Below are 14,302 nucleotides of genomic sequence, written 5' to 3'. Positions count from 1 at the left end.
ACCATCGTCTGTCACATCACGTTGTCGTCACCATCGACGATGGATGTCCATCATTGTCAATAGACGATGCTATCGTAATACCACCCAACCATACTAGTAATCCAAGTCTTTACTCAAATAAATTAGTAAAAAATTAGGCACAATGTAAGAACACTGGAATAGTAAAGGCCATGTATCATACTACTCATACTGTATACTGAGTTTGAAGCATGTTAGTTTGATCCATGCGGGCCTGGAAAATTCCTCCAAGTGAGGTTGAAAACCAAATGGCCAAAAGTCTATCCTCATTCCTACTACTGGCCTATCATAAAACCTTTAAGACAAGTTAAAGTTATGAACAGTAGCTTATTTTCCAAATTTTCTAGCCTACGAAGGAGTTGTCCTAAAGTTATGGCTTTCAAAAATAACAAGAATTGAAGTCTATAGGCTAAGCCTAGGCATAGCCCACTGGGAACACCACATCATTGGGTAATATTTGGTTGAGATGTTGATCAATTAGATTACAACCTATATTCACCCACTCAAAAAGACAGCCAACGGTTAGTTTAATTTCTAATGTGTTATAACGATGCTTTCAACATCTAAAAGCACAAACAAATTCCAAAGAAAAAACAATTTCTAATTTTTTGTTTAGTTGTCACCCAAATGTCTATCACTGCGCTTTCAACCATTTAAAAGCACGGCAAAGTTCAAATGGGAATACAATGTCAGATATTTTGTTCATTTACACAACATATTAATTAATCTGAGCCACTGGCTTAATCCCATTATTCAATTTACATTTTTGGTTGAGTTGGAGACGTGAATCCAACATATAATTTGTTAACTTGTCGACAAGTTAATAGGCTATTTATTGTATTTCAAAAGTGATATTGAATTGTGTTTGGTTTTCAACGCAACCAAACATCAACAGGAGATTTCTCTTCTGCTTGTATAGTTCCATCTGTGCCATTGACTAGTCTGGCTTTAATTCCAGTTTGTCTACAGACTGGATATGTTGGATTCACATCTCTATCTCAACCAAAAATCTAAGTTTAAAGAATAGGACTAAATTAAATCAAATCAAACTTTAAATGCACTTTAATCAAAGTTTGATTTGATTCAGTCTTATTCCTTAACTTAGATTTTTGGTTGAGATACAGACATGAATCCAACATATTAATGATTCATTTGTAGACAAAAGGGAATTAAAGTTTCAAGTTTGAAAGTTTATTCGCCACATGCACAGGATACAGCAGGTGTAAAACAGTACAGTGAAATGCTTACCTTGAAAGCTCTTTCCAACATTGCAGTGATAATAATATAGATAATAATAATAATAATAATAATAATATATATATATATTTTAAAGTAAGAATAAAGACCACATAAGAACTACGATGAGAGTTAAAGATATAATGTTGAAGATTTGACATTTTAAAGGTATCAATTCAACATATTTTGTACAAGGTTTGTCTATGTTGAAATTTGGTTACCATGATGACATAATCCTGTGGTTGAACTTTCTCCCTCAAAACAACAGTTGATTTACTTTTTTCAAATATAAAATGTTCCATGTATAGTGAACAAAAATATATACGCAACATGCAACAATTTCAATGATTTTACTGAGTTACAGTTCATATAAGGAAACGAGTCAATTGAAATAAATTCATTAGGCTCTAATCTATGGATTTCACACGACTCGGCAGGGGCGCAGCCATGGGTGGGCCTGGGAGGGCATAGGCCCACCCATTTGGGAGCCAGGCCCAGCCAATCAGAATGAGTGTTTCCCCACAAAAGGGCTTTATTACAAACAGAAATACTCCTCAGTTTCATCAGCATTCAGGGTGGCTGGTCTCAGACGATCCCACAGGTCTCCCGAGCTCCCGAGTGGCGCAGCGGTCTAAGGCACTGCATCTCAGTGCTAGAGGCGTCACTACAGACCCTGGTTTGATTCCAGGCTGAATCACAATCCAGCTGTGATTGGGAGTCCCATAGGGGGCGCACAATTGGCCCAGCGTCGTCTGGGTTTAGCCGGGGTAGGCCGTCATTGTAAATAAGAATTTGTTCTTAACTGACTTGCCTAGTTTAAATAAAGGTTAAAAAAAAAGTGGAGGTCCTGGGCTGGCGTGGTTACACATGGTCTGTGGTTGTGAGGCTGGTTGGACGGAGGCAGCTTATGGTAGAGAAATTAATATTCAATTCTCTTGTAACAGCTCTGGTGGACATTCCTGCAGTCAGCATGCCAATTGCTTGCTCCCTCAAAACTTGAGACATCTGTGGCATTGTTGTGTGACAAAACTGCACATTTTAGAGTTGCCTTTTATTGTCCCCAATAATCATGCTGTTTAATCAGCTTCTTGATATGCCACACCTGTCAGGTGGATGGATTATCTTGGCAAAGGAGAAATGCTCACTGACAGGGATGTAAACAAATTTGTGCACAACATTTTAGAGAAATAAGCTTTTGTGCATATGGAACATTTCTGGGATCTTTAATTTCAGCTCATGAAACATGGGACCAACACTTTACATGTTGCATTCATATTTTTGTTCAGTATACATTCCACGTCACCATACGTTGACAAATTAAGTGGAAACAATTGCTTCAACCAGTTTTTGCCCAGTGGGAGGATGTTCTTAATCACAGCTTTATGATAGACAGATTTCTATTATTTTATGAGGCAAATAAAGCAATTATCCAGTTCTGATGATGGTAGATTGCTTTTAACCAGCCCATGATGTCACTACGGTAAGACAGCCCGTTCCTCATCAGACAGTCACTGCTCCAACACAGCGCACCACACAGACAGACATATACACACACACACACACAAACCTGCTCCATGCTGAAGGTCATCCACCAGAAAGAAATATTAGAAAATATTTGCCTGCACTTAGCCACTGCCCAGGTGTTCAATAACATTATCTTTTGTCATGATTTGTCCAGTTGCATTCGATTTTGTGCTATAGCCCAACTGTCATTTTAGCTGAGTTTAAAAAATAAACATTTACACATTTTGGTTTAGTCATATACAGTGCCTTCGGAAAGTATTCAGACCCCTTCACTTTTTCCTAATTTTGTTATGTTATAACCTTATTCTAAAATGGATTTAAAAAATAATAATTCTCAGCAATCTACACACAATACTCCATAGTGACAAAGTGAAAACAGGCTTTTAGAAATTGTATCAAATGTTTAAAAAAAAAAAAAAAAATACCTTATTTACATAAGTATGCTATGAGACTCGAAATTGAGATCAGGTGCATCCTGTTTCCATTGATCATCCTTGAAATGTTTCTACAACTTGATTGGAGTCCACCTGTGTAAATTCAATTGATTGGACATGATTTGGAAAGGCACACAACTGTCTATATAAGGTCCCACAATTGACAGTGTATGTCAGAGCAAAAACCAAGCCATGAGGTCGAAGGAACTGTCTGTAGAGCTCCGAGACAGGATTGTGTCGAGGCACAGATCTGGGGAACGGTACCAAAACATTTCTGCAGCATTGACGGTCCCCAAGACCACAGTGGCCTCCATCATTCTTAAATGGAAGAAGTTTGGAAGCACCAAGACTCTTCCTAGAGCTGGCCGCCCAGCCAAACTGAGCAATCTGGGGAGAAGGGCCTTGGTCAGGGAGGTGACCAAGAACCCAATGGTCACTCTGACAGAGCTCTAGAGTTCCTCTGTGGAGATGGGAGAACCTTCCAGAAGGACAACCATCTCTGCAGCACTCCACCAATCAGGCCTTTATGGTAGAGTGGCCAGACAGAAGCCACTCCTCAGTAAAAGGCACATGACAGCCCGCTTTGAGTTGCCAAAAGGCACCTAAAGACTCTCAGACCATGAGAAACAATATTCTCTGGTCTGATGAAACCAAGATTGAACTCTTTGGCCTGAATGCCAAACATCACGTCTGGAGGAAACCTGGCACCATCCTTACAGTGAAGCATGGTGGTGGCAGCATCATGCTGTGGGGATGTTTTTGTGGCAGGGAGACTAGTCAGGATCAAGGCAAAGATGAACGGAGCAAAGTACAGAGAGATCTTTGATGAAAACCTGCTCCACAGTGCTCAGGACCTCAGACTGGGGCGAAGGTTCACCTTCCAACAAGACAATGACCCTAAGCACACAGCCAAGATAACGCAGGAGTGGCTTCGGGACAAGTCCCTGAATGTCCTTGAGTGGCCGAGCCAGAGCCCGGACTTGAACCCGATCGAACATCTCTGGAGAGACCTAAAAATAGCTGTGCAGCAACGCTCCCCATCCAACCAACTTGAGAGGATCTGCAAAGAAGAATGGGAGAAACTCCCCAAATACAGGTGTGCCAAGGTTGTAGCGTCATACCCAAGAAGACTCAAGGCTATAGTCGCTCAAAAAAGTACTGAGTAAAGGGTCTGAATACTTATGTAAATGTGATATTTCAGTTGATTTTTTAAAATTATAAATTAGCAAAGAATTCTAAAAACCTGTTTTTGCTTTGTCATTATGGGGTATTGTGTGTAGATTGATGAGGGGGAAAAAATATTTAATACATTTTAGAATAAGACTGTAACTTAACAAAATGTGCAAAAAGTCAAGGGGTTTGAATACTTTCTAAAGGCACTATATATATTATATATCACAATGTTTTGTGGGTGCATAATCACGCTAGGACAAAGGTTGACATCGGCCAACCCTAATTATTAGTAGGAAACTGACAGTAATAGTCCAGGCCTACTCTCTAATAGTTGCAACAATAATTGCACAGCAGCAATAGAGGTTGAAAATGTTTTGAACTAAGACAAAAGTAACGTGTTTTTTTTGCTGTGACAATAACTTTTGTCAAGGAGAAAATTGGGCTGTTTCTTAATCGTCTTCGATACCGGTGTTCCTCTCTTCTCGCCTCCTTCTCAAAATTCATTGGAGGAGAAGGTCGGGGGGAGAGACCTTGGATGTTCCCCTCCAATATGTTTTGAGAAGGCAAGAGGCTGCGAGGAAAGACACATTGAAATACAGCCCTGGTGTTGTGGAGTGCAATATCTCATAATCTTTTCTAACAAGCACTACAGTTTGTCACTTAACCTTGAAGACATTAGCAAGTTCCTATGTCATCTAAAGCTTGATATATGTGTCAAATGTACTGGCAAATGGGCAGTCCTCCACATGTGAACATATTAGAGTCTTTCTGCTGCTACATGTGACACAGTCAGGTGACTTAGTCCGCATTGGCATCTCATGTGTTTGTTATTGTTTGAAAAAATCTGCCTACAGATGTATATATCATGTGTGGCTGCAGCTGGATACTATTAGTTGAGTTACTTTTGCACAAATGAAGGTTTGGAATATAGTTAACTACACTAACTGAGATAGTATGTCATCACCAGCAATAACAGGCTCAGACAGAAAATAGAACAGCAAAAATAACTGCATTTGCAGAAGAATGTATGGCTAACTTTAACTGTAATGTTGTAAAAACAATGGTTTGCAGGAATTAAATTGTCCTTAACCAATTATGTCTACCAAGTTTATTTTCTGCTATCAACATGCAAACTTTGAAAGCGTGATTACAGTTTTGGACACATATCAATGGTCTACCAAAATGATTAGGAACTTATGATGTCACAAGTTACTGATGAATCCCACCCATTTCAACTGTTTGACGCAGGAGTATGCCCCGAGTAAGCACTGTTTTTACATACTAAATGTATTGTTACTTTATGGCTCTGTGGTATGATCATGGTGATCAATGCTTTGTATTTGTATACCTTAAAAAAAAAAAAAAGTTTCTTCTTCATTTTGAGTGGCAGCCCACGGGTGGATGCGAGCTAACCCCCCCCCCCCCCAAGAAAAAGAATATGACAAAATGAATAAAGATCTGGTCACAGAAACGAATGATACTCTCGATTTCCCTATGTCTTGCTCTATTTCCTAATGGGCCTGGCTGCCTCGCCAGGGGATGGGCCTGGCTGCCTCGCTAATGGGCCTGGCTCCTCACAGGGACCTGATAGATATCTGAAAGGCAGCTCAGGCCCTTTATCTTGCAGAGGTTAGAAATTCCAGAGACATTGGCTCACGAATGGGGCGGGGATTGGCAAGGCTGTCTGGGTATAAAGAGGCCCAGATTATCAGAGTTGAGAGCAGAGATGCACAGTCAACCAGATGTCCCCCTCCAGAGACACAGAGATCGAAAAACGAACTCACTGCCATCATGAATTCAAGCCCCTAAAGTGTGTCGTCTTACCGCTGCCACTTCGAGGACATCAGCAGCAGCTCGTCCTCCTACCAGGTTAGGGTGTCCAGTCCTTCCCCCACCCGACGAGATGCCCGTACCCGATCTGCCAGCTTCGCCCGCGGTGCTGCAGGAGGCGGCACAGTGGCCCAAAGGACCATATCCTCCACACGAAGATCTGGCGCGGCTGGTGGGACTATGTGTGCCGGTATGGAGGGCGCTATCGACCTTCGACACAGCTGCCGCCGAGAACCAAGCATTCCTCAGCACAGCAGCGGGGAGTTACAGGAGATGGTCATCCTTAACAACAGGCTAGCTTTTTACATTGACAAGGTCCCCTTGTTGGAGCAGCAGAACAAGCAGGTGGAGATGGAGATTGAAGGCCTCCAGAATCGATGTGTGAAGCCGTCTGGCCTGCGCATGCTGTACGAGCAGCAACTGAAGGAACGGATGAAGATCACAGATAAGATGAGAGTCCAACGGGACCTGGCCCTCGCCGCTAAGGAGGCCATGGCTGGCCAACTGGAGATGATCAAAGCCAAATATGAGGAGGCTCTTGAGCTGAGGAAGGCAGCCAAGCTGGAAATCGAAGCATTCTGTCCGGATGTGGACGCGGTCACTTCTGTACGTATCACCCTGGAGAAACAACTGGAGCAGTTGGAGGTGGAGCTCGAGTTCCTCCAGAGGGTGCAGAAACAGGAAACCGAGGAGCTGATGGCTATGATTTATGCCGGTCATTCCGCAGCTCAGAGCTCCTTCGCCCTTTCTGACCTCTTGGCCACTCTCAAGCAAATCCAAAGTCAGTACGATGAAATCGCAGCCAAAAACTTGGATGAAATGGATTCCTGGTACAAATCGAAATTTGAAGACATTACCAACAAGACGACAAAGCACATCGACAAGGCCCGAAGTGTAAGAGAAGAAATTACGAGCGCTGAGAAGAATATCCAAAACAAAGAGCGTGACCTGGATGCTCTGAAGACCATAAACAACGCTCTCGAAGCACAGATCCACGAAGCAACAGAGGTACAAGAAGGAACTGAAAGATCTGCAGGCCAGGATCGAGGCCCCGAAGCTTGAGCTGAAAACCACCAAGGAGAAGATCGCTCACCACCTGTGCGAGTACCAGGACCTTCTGAATATCAACATGTCTCTGGAGATTGAGATCACGACTTACATGATACTGATTGAAGGCGAGGACTCGCGACTCAGCGACATGGTCAAGGGCTTGTCTCTGAGTAGCAGCAAGAGTGCGATGAGCTCTGGGATGAGTGTGGGTATGGCTGGAGGTGTGGCTGGAGGAATGGCATTGAGTGGAATTGTTAGAGGCAATGGAAACGGTGGAGGCAACGGAAACAGAAATGGTAAAGGCAACGAAAACGGTGGAGGCAATGGAAATGGTGCAGGTGGATAAGAAGCTACCTTCACCCCTGAGGAACAGACAGTGGAGGTGACGGAGAGGAAGACGGTCCTCATCAGAACTGTGAAAAAACAGAGGACAACATGCTGGAGAGCCACATCCAGAAGCAATTGAAGGTGGAGCAGATGACACAGATGAAGAACAACTGTGAAAGATCATGTGACCTTTGCTAAATTTTTAAAGAGATTATGTTAGGTAATTGTGTATACTGTTTAGCCAGTAGTTGAAAGTAGAGGCTCACAAGCCAAAAGTGGTGTCAGAAAATTGCATGCTACATCACATACAGTGGGGAGAACAAGTATTTGATACACTGCCGATTTTGCAGGTTTTCCTACTTACAAAGCATGTAGAGGTCTGTAATTTTTTATCATAGGTACACTTCAACTGTGAGAGACGGAATCTAAAACAAAAATCCAGAAAATCACATTGTATGATTTTTAAGAATTCATTTGCATTTTATTGCATGACATATGTATTTGATCACCTACCAACCAGTAAGAAATCCGGCTCTCACAGACCTGTTAGTTTTTCTTTAAGAAGCCCTCCTGTTCTCCACTCATTACCTGTATTAACTGCACCTGTTTGAACTCGTTACCTGTATAAAAGACACCTGTCCACACAATCAAACAGACTCCAACCTCTCCACAATGGCCAAGACCAGAGAGCTGTGTAAGGACTTCAGGGATAAAATTGATTATCTACACTTATCTGATGTGCACATTCAAACACTGACCTACAGTTAAGGAGCAATGATTGTGCCGACTAACTAAAACAAAGTTCACATGAAGTGAAACCAGTTCAGACAGGAAACCTGAGTATGCATTAGTTGATAGCATCAGCTGATATTGCACCTATTAGATTCATCACTCAACCTTTACTTTATGGTCTATTTAAGTTGACCATTTCCGCACACACATTCTCTGCCGCACGCAAGCTATGCTCTGGGTTTTCTTGCTATTATGCTGTTGCCGTAACATGCATTACGTGATATGCTTGTCTGTTTTTGCTAGCCCAGTCAGGGGGATTGATAGTATATCGAGTTTAATGTCTGTAGGTATTTTATTATCTTAATGATTGCTGCTTACTTTGGCAGTGATTTACCCCAAAAGAGCAGAGCCTAATGCCAAGATCTAATATAATGCATTGACATTTATTTTCTAATAAATGGTTAAACAAATTTACATGGTGTTTTCTGTCTGAACTAAATATTGGTTTGGAGACAGCAATTTTATCTACAATAGTACTGAAATGTCTTAACACGTACAATGCTAAATACGTTCAATTGTTTGTCAAGAAGCTCATGAAAGACCAAGGGTGGAAGGTTGTTCTCTCATTGCATTTGTGTAAGAATTTGTAAAAATCCAGCAGTACACTGATGGATTTGGCTATCTGCGGGCTGTAATTTTGATGTGGACTTGATGCCCCGTGAATTAACAATTGGCATGATTACACGATTTAAGACAGATATTCCTTTTATGATACTGTACTGAAAAGGAACATAAAGAGTCAGCACAATCCATCGTGTAATGATTACATCTTACATGATACATTATTCATGATTCAGCACATGGTTAAGTTTGTATCGGATGACATCACAGCTGAAACCCAGTTCATTAGACATGCTTGCCCGCATTGGAGGAATAGACCTCCTCTCCCTGAGAAGTTTAGTGTTGTGTTCATCCGATGAGCATCAACAAAATCAGGATTGACAAGAAGGTTGATCACTTTCAAGCAAAGACAACACTGCCAGTAGGCAAACTAAAGGCTGTCTGTTTGGTGCGGAGAGATGGCATTCATGTCAATATAGCAAATGGTATATAATAATGATAATTAAATATAATTTTATTAAATATAATATAATAACTAAAATCCACGGTAAATAATCAGAGCAGAGAAAAACAGATAATTTTGCGCAGTGAAGAAGGCATACCAATGTGAAAGATTGCAGTATCATTTCACAAGACCAAATGTATATACATATTCAGTACTGTCCTGTATGTCAAAATGTGGAGTTAACATTTTCAACCTCCTGAGGGGGAAGAGGCACTGTTTGCGTGTGTGTGGACCATTTTAAGTCCTTAGTGATTTGGACACAGAGGAACTTGAAGTTCTCAACCCACTCCACTCCACCCCCACATTTCCTGTAGTCCACAATCAGCTCCTTGGTCGTACTGACATTTAGGGAGAGGTTGTTGTCCTGGCACCATACTGCCAGGTCACTAACCTCCTCCCTTTAGGCTGTCTCATCGTCGCTGGTGATCAGGCCTACCACCGTCATGTAGTCAACAAACTTGATGATGGTGTTTGAGTCGTGGGTGGCCACGCAGTCATGGGTGATCAGGGAGTACAGGAGGGGACTAAGCACATACCCCTGTGGGGCCCCCATGTTGAGGGTCAGCGTGGCAGAGGTGATGTTGCCTACCCTCACCACCTGGGGTCGGCCTGTCAGGACGTCCAGGATCCAGTTGCAGATGTAGGTGTTCAGTCCCAGGGTCCCAAGCTTGGTGACGAGCATGGGGGTACTGGTGTCGAACGCTGAGTTGTAGTCAATTAACAGTATTTTCACGTAGGTATATTCATCTTATCTAGGTGGGTGAGGGCAGTGTGGAGTGCATTTGATATTGCATCGTCCACCCTGTTGGGGTGCTATGCAAATTGGAGTGGGTCTAGGGTGTCTGAGATGATGGAGTCGATGTGTGCCATAACCAGACTTTCAAGCACTAAACAATTACAGATGTGAGTGCTACAGGCTGGTAGTCATTGTGGCAGCCTTAGAGTTCTTGGAAACAGGAATGATGGTGGTCAGCTTGAGACATATGGGGATTACATACTGGGACAAGGAGAGTTACATACATTCTTGTTATCTCCATAAGAAATGCTCCTGTTGAAAGTCCATGAGGCTTTCAACCAGAAATGTGAGATATGTGAACAGAGATGTGCTGTATATGAAGTGCACTACAAAAGTATGTGCTCTATCATGTAATCAATTCCGTTCCAAGGACACTTAGCAGGGCACCACTATACAACACATCAATACATCCCAAACCAGCAGTGTCTCCATTAGGCTTTGAGGGAGTTAAGAAACCGGAGGTAAGCCCTTTCAGAATGCTTCATCAAGTCCAAATAGGCAACCGGATGGTTAGTTAGGGTCCCAACACACTATGCAGTCATCAAGCAGAATTCATGCACAAACACATTAGTCTTTTGTTGTTTACTCAAAACGGATGTTAAATCGTGTAATCATGCCAAATGTTCATTCACGGGCCATCAAGTCTACATCAAAATCACAGCCTGCAGATAGCCAAATCCATCAGTGTACAGCTGGATTTTTACAAATTATTACACAATTGTAATGAGAGATTTGTAAAAATGTGCGCGTCGCCAGCCCGGTCCGGCCTGTCCCTGCTCCACGCACCAAGCCTACGGTGTGCGTCGCCAGCCCAGTCCGGCCTGTCCCTGCTCCACGCACCAAGTCTACGGTGCGCGTCGCCAGCCCGGCCCGGCCTGCTGTTTTCAACTCTTAATGATCGGCTATGAAAAGCCAACTGAGAGACCTGAGCACCTAGGACCATACGTCGGGACTACCGGCCGTGGTGACTCCTTGCTGTCCCCAGTCCGCCTGGCCTTGCTGCTATTCCAGTTTCAACTGTTCTGCCTGCGGTTATGGAACCCCTACCTGTCCCAGACCTGCTGTTTTCAACTCTTAATGATCGGCTATGAAAAGCCAACTGAGATTTATTCCTGATTATTATTTGACCATGCTTGTCACTTATGAACATTTTTGAACATCTTGGCATGGTTCTGTTATAATCTTCACCCGGCACAGCCAGAAGAGGACTGGCCACCCCTCATAGCCTGGTTCCTCTCTAGGTTTCTTCCTAGGTTTTCGCCTTTCTAGGGAGTTTTTCCTAGCCACCGTGCTTCTACACCTGCATTACTAGCTGTTTGGGGTTTTAGGCTGGGTTTCTGTACAGCACTTCGAGATATTAGCTGATGTAAGAAGGGCTATATAAAATAAAATTGATTGATTGATTGAGAGAGCAACCTTCCACCCTTTGGTCTTTCATAAGCTTCTTGACAAACAATTGAACGTATTTAGCATAGTACATCTCAATACTTTTTAATACTATTGTAGTTCAAATTGCTGTCTCAAAACCAATATTTAGTTCAAACAGAACACATCACATACATTTGTTCAACCATTTATTAGAAAATAAATGTCAATGCATTATATTAGGTCTTGGAATTTAGTCTCTGCTCTTTCGGGGTAACTCACTGCCAGAGCAAGCAGCAATCATTAAGATAATAAAATAACTACAGACATTGAACTCAATATGCTCTCAATCCCCCTGACTGAAACAAATGCAGAGCCAAACAGGTGCCGGCTGGGGTGCTGGTGGGCTAGCAAAAACAGACAAGCATAGCACGTAACGCATGTTACAGCAACAGCATATATGCAAGAAAACCCAGCGCATAAGCTTGTGTGCAGCAGCAATCAGAGGATGTGTGCGCTGAAATTGTCAATTTATGGTCAACCACCATGTAAAGGTAGAGTGAAGAATCTAATTGGTGCAATATCAGCTGATGCTATCACCTGATGCATGATGCACACTCGGGTTTCCTGTCTGATCTGGCTTCACTTTATTTGAACTCAGTTTCATTTAGTCGGCACCTTCATTGGTCCTTAACTGTAAGTCAGTGTTTGAATGTATACATCAGATTAGTGTAGATAATCTGATGTTTCTATTTTATGTTACATTTCACCGATTGTGCTCCAGCTCAGCCGTCCCCTCAACTTTAGCATATGTCTAGTTTTGATTTACATTTGGTTACCTTGTCAAGTAACGTGAATTCAAAGTGAAATCAACAAAAAATTTCACCATGTCATTGGATTAATGTTCAAACTTGGCAAAAAATAAATAATCACAATTCCCTTACCTTGATGACTTTTTGCAAATCCAATCAGTATATCACGTTGATTCAACGTCATCACATATGTTTTTTGTTGAAATTATGTGAAAACAACATCGATTCAACCAGTTTTTGCCCAGTAGGATGGCATTGGTTTGAGTTGTAGTAAAAACAGTTGCCTATGTGTTGACACATCAACCAAAAACACGATATATTCCTCCAACAAGGAGTCATCCAGAATCTCGTTATTCTAACAAGAAGTCTCTGCCACTTGTAACGACACAACAGTTACTGTAACTAAACTATCTCTATTTGGTAATGGTTTTGAATTACTGCCTTAGGACCTATTCCTATAATATTCTCCATTTATGCAGTCTTTCATGACACCTGTCCACAGAAGCAATCAATCTATCAAATTCCAAACTCTCCACCATGGCCAAGACCAAAGAGCTCTCCAAGGATGTAAGGGACAAGATTGTAGACAAACACAAGGCTGGAATGGGCTACAAGACCATCGCCAAGCAGCTTGGTGAGAAGGTGACAACAGTTGGTGCGATTATTCGCAAATGGAAGAAACACAAAAGAACTGTCAATCTCCCTTGGCCTGGGGCTCCATGCAAGATCTCACCTCGTGGAGTTGCAATGATCATGAGAACGGTGAGGAATCAGCCCAGAACTACACGGGAGGATTGGTAACACACTATGCCGTGAAGGACTGAAATCCTGCAGCGCCTGCAAGGTCCCCCTGCTCAAGAAAGCACATATACATGCCCGTCTGATGTTTGCCAATGAACATCTGAATGATTCAGAGGAGAACTGGGTGAAAGTGTTGTGGTCAGATGAGACCAAAATTGAGCTCTTTGGCATCAACTCAACTCGCCATGTTTGGAGGAGGAGGAATGCTGCAAATGACCCCAAGAACACCATCCCCACCGTCAAACATGGAGGTTGAAACATTATGCATTGGGGGTGTTTTTCTGTTAAGGGGACAGGACAACTTCACCGCATCAAAGGGACAATGGACAGGGCCATGTACCATCAAATCTTGGGTGAGAACCTCCTTCACTCAGCCAGGGCATTGAAAATGGGTCGTGGATGGGTATTCCAGCATGACAATGACCCAAAACACACGGCCAAGGCAACAAAGGAGTGGCTCAAGAAGAAGCACATTAAGGTCCTGGAGTGGCCTAGCCAGTCTCCAGACCTTAATCCCATAGAAAATCTGTGGAGGGAGCTGAAGATTCGAGTTGCCAAACGTCAGCCTCGAAACCTTAATGACTTGGAGAAGATCTGCAAAGAGGAGTGGGACAAAATCCCTCCTGAGATGTGTGCAAACCTGGTGGCCAACTACAAGAAACGTCTGACCTCTGTGATTGCCAACAAGGGTTTTGCCATCAAGTACTAAGTCATGTTTTGCAGAGGGGTCAAATACTTATTTCCCTCATTTAAAATGCAAATCAATTTATAACATTTTTGACATGTGTTTTTCTGGATTTTTTTGTTGTTATTCTGTCTCTCACTGTTCAAATAAACCTACCATTAAAATTATAGACTGATCATTTCTTTGTCAGTGGGCAAACGTACAAAATCAGCAGGGGATCAAATACTTTTTTCCCTCACTGTAAGTGTATATGTTATCTGTTACAGTGCTATTATCCAGGCCTCACACACTTTCCTACAGTCACAAGTGAAAGTCTACACACCCATTTTGCTGCCTTAAATTTAAAAGGGATACAACTTTATTTTTTCCTACCGATCTACACAACATACTCCA

At 42.4% G+C, this 14,302-nt stretch overlaps 1 protein-coding gene and 1 pseudogene across 1 annotated transcript in view; both read left to right on the top strand.

The window, feature by feature from the left end:
- The window catches only part of LOC121536642 (inactive dipeptidyl peptidase 10-like), a 235,357-nt gene that overhangs the window by 116,829 nt on the left and 104,226 nt on the right, over nt 1–14,302 (top strand). The window lies entirely within an intron of this gene.
- Nucleotides 6,177–7,964, top strand: LOC121536640 (annotated as a pseudogene).

This window comes from Coregonus clupeaformis, chromosome 23 (assembly GCF_020615455.1).
Source record: "Coregonus clupeaformis isolate EN_2021a chromosome 23, ASM2061545v1, whole genome shotgun sequence".
NCBI lineage: Eukaryota > Metazoa > Chordata > Actinopteri > Salmoniformes > Salmonidae > Coregonus > Coregonus clupeaformis.
Note: the sequence above shows the minus strand (reverse complement) of the source record. Positions and strands in the feature narration are given on the sequence as shown.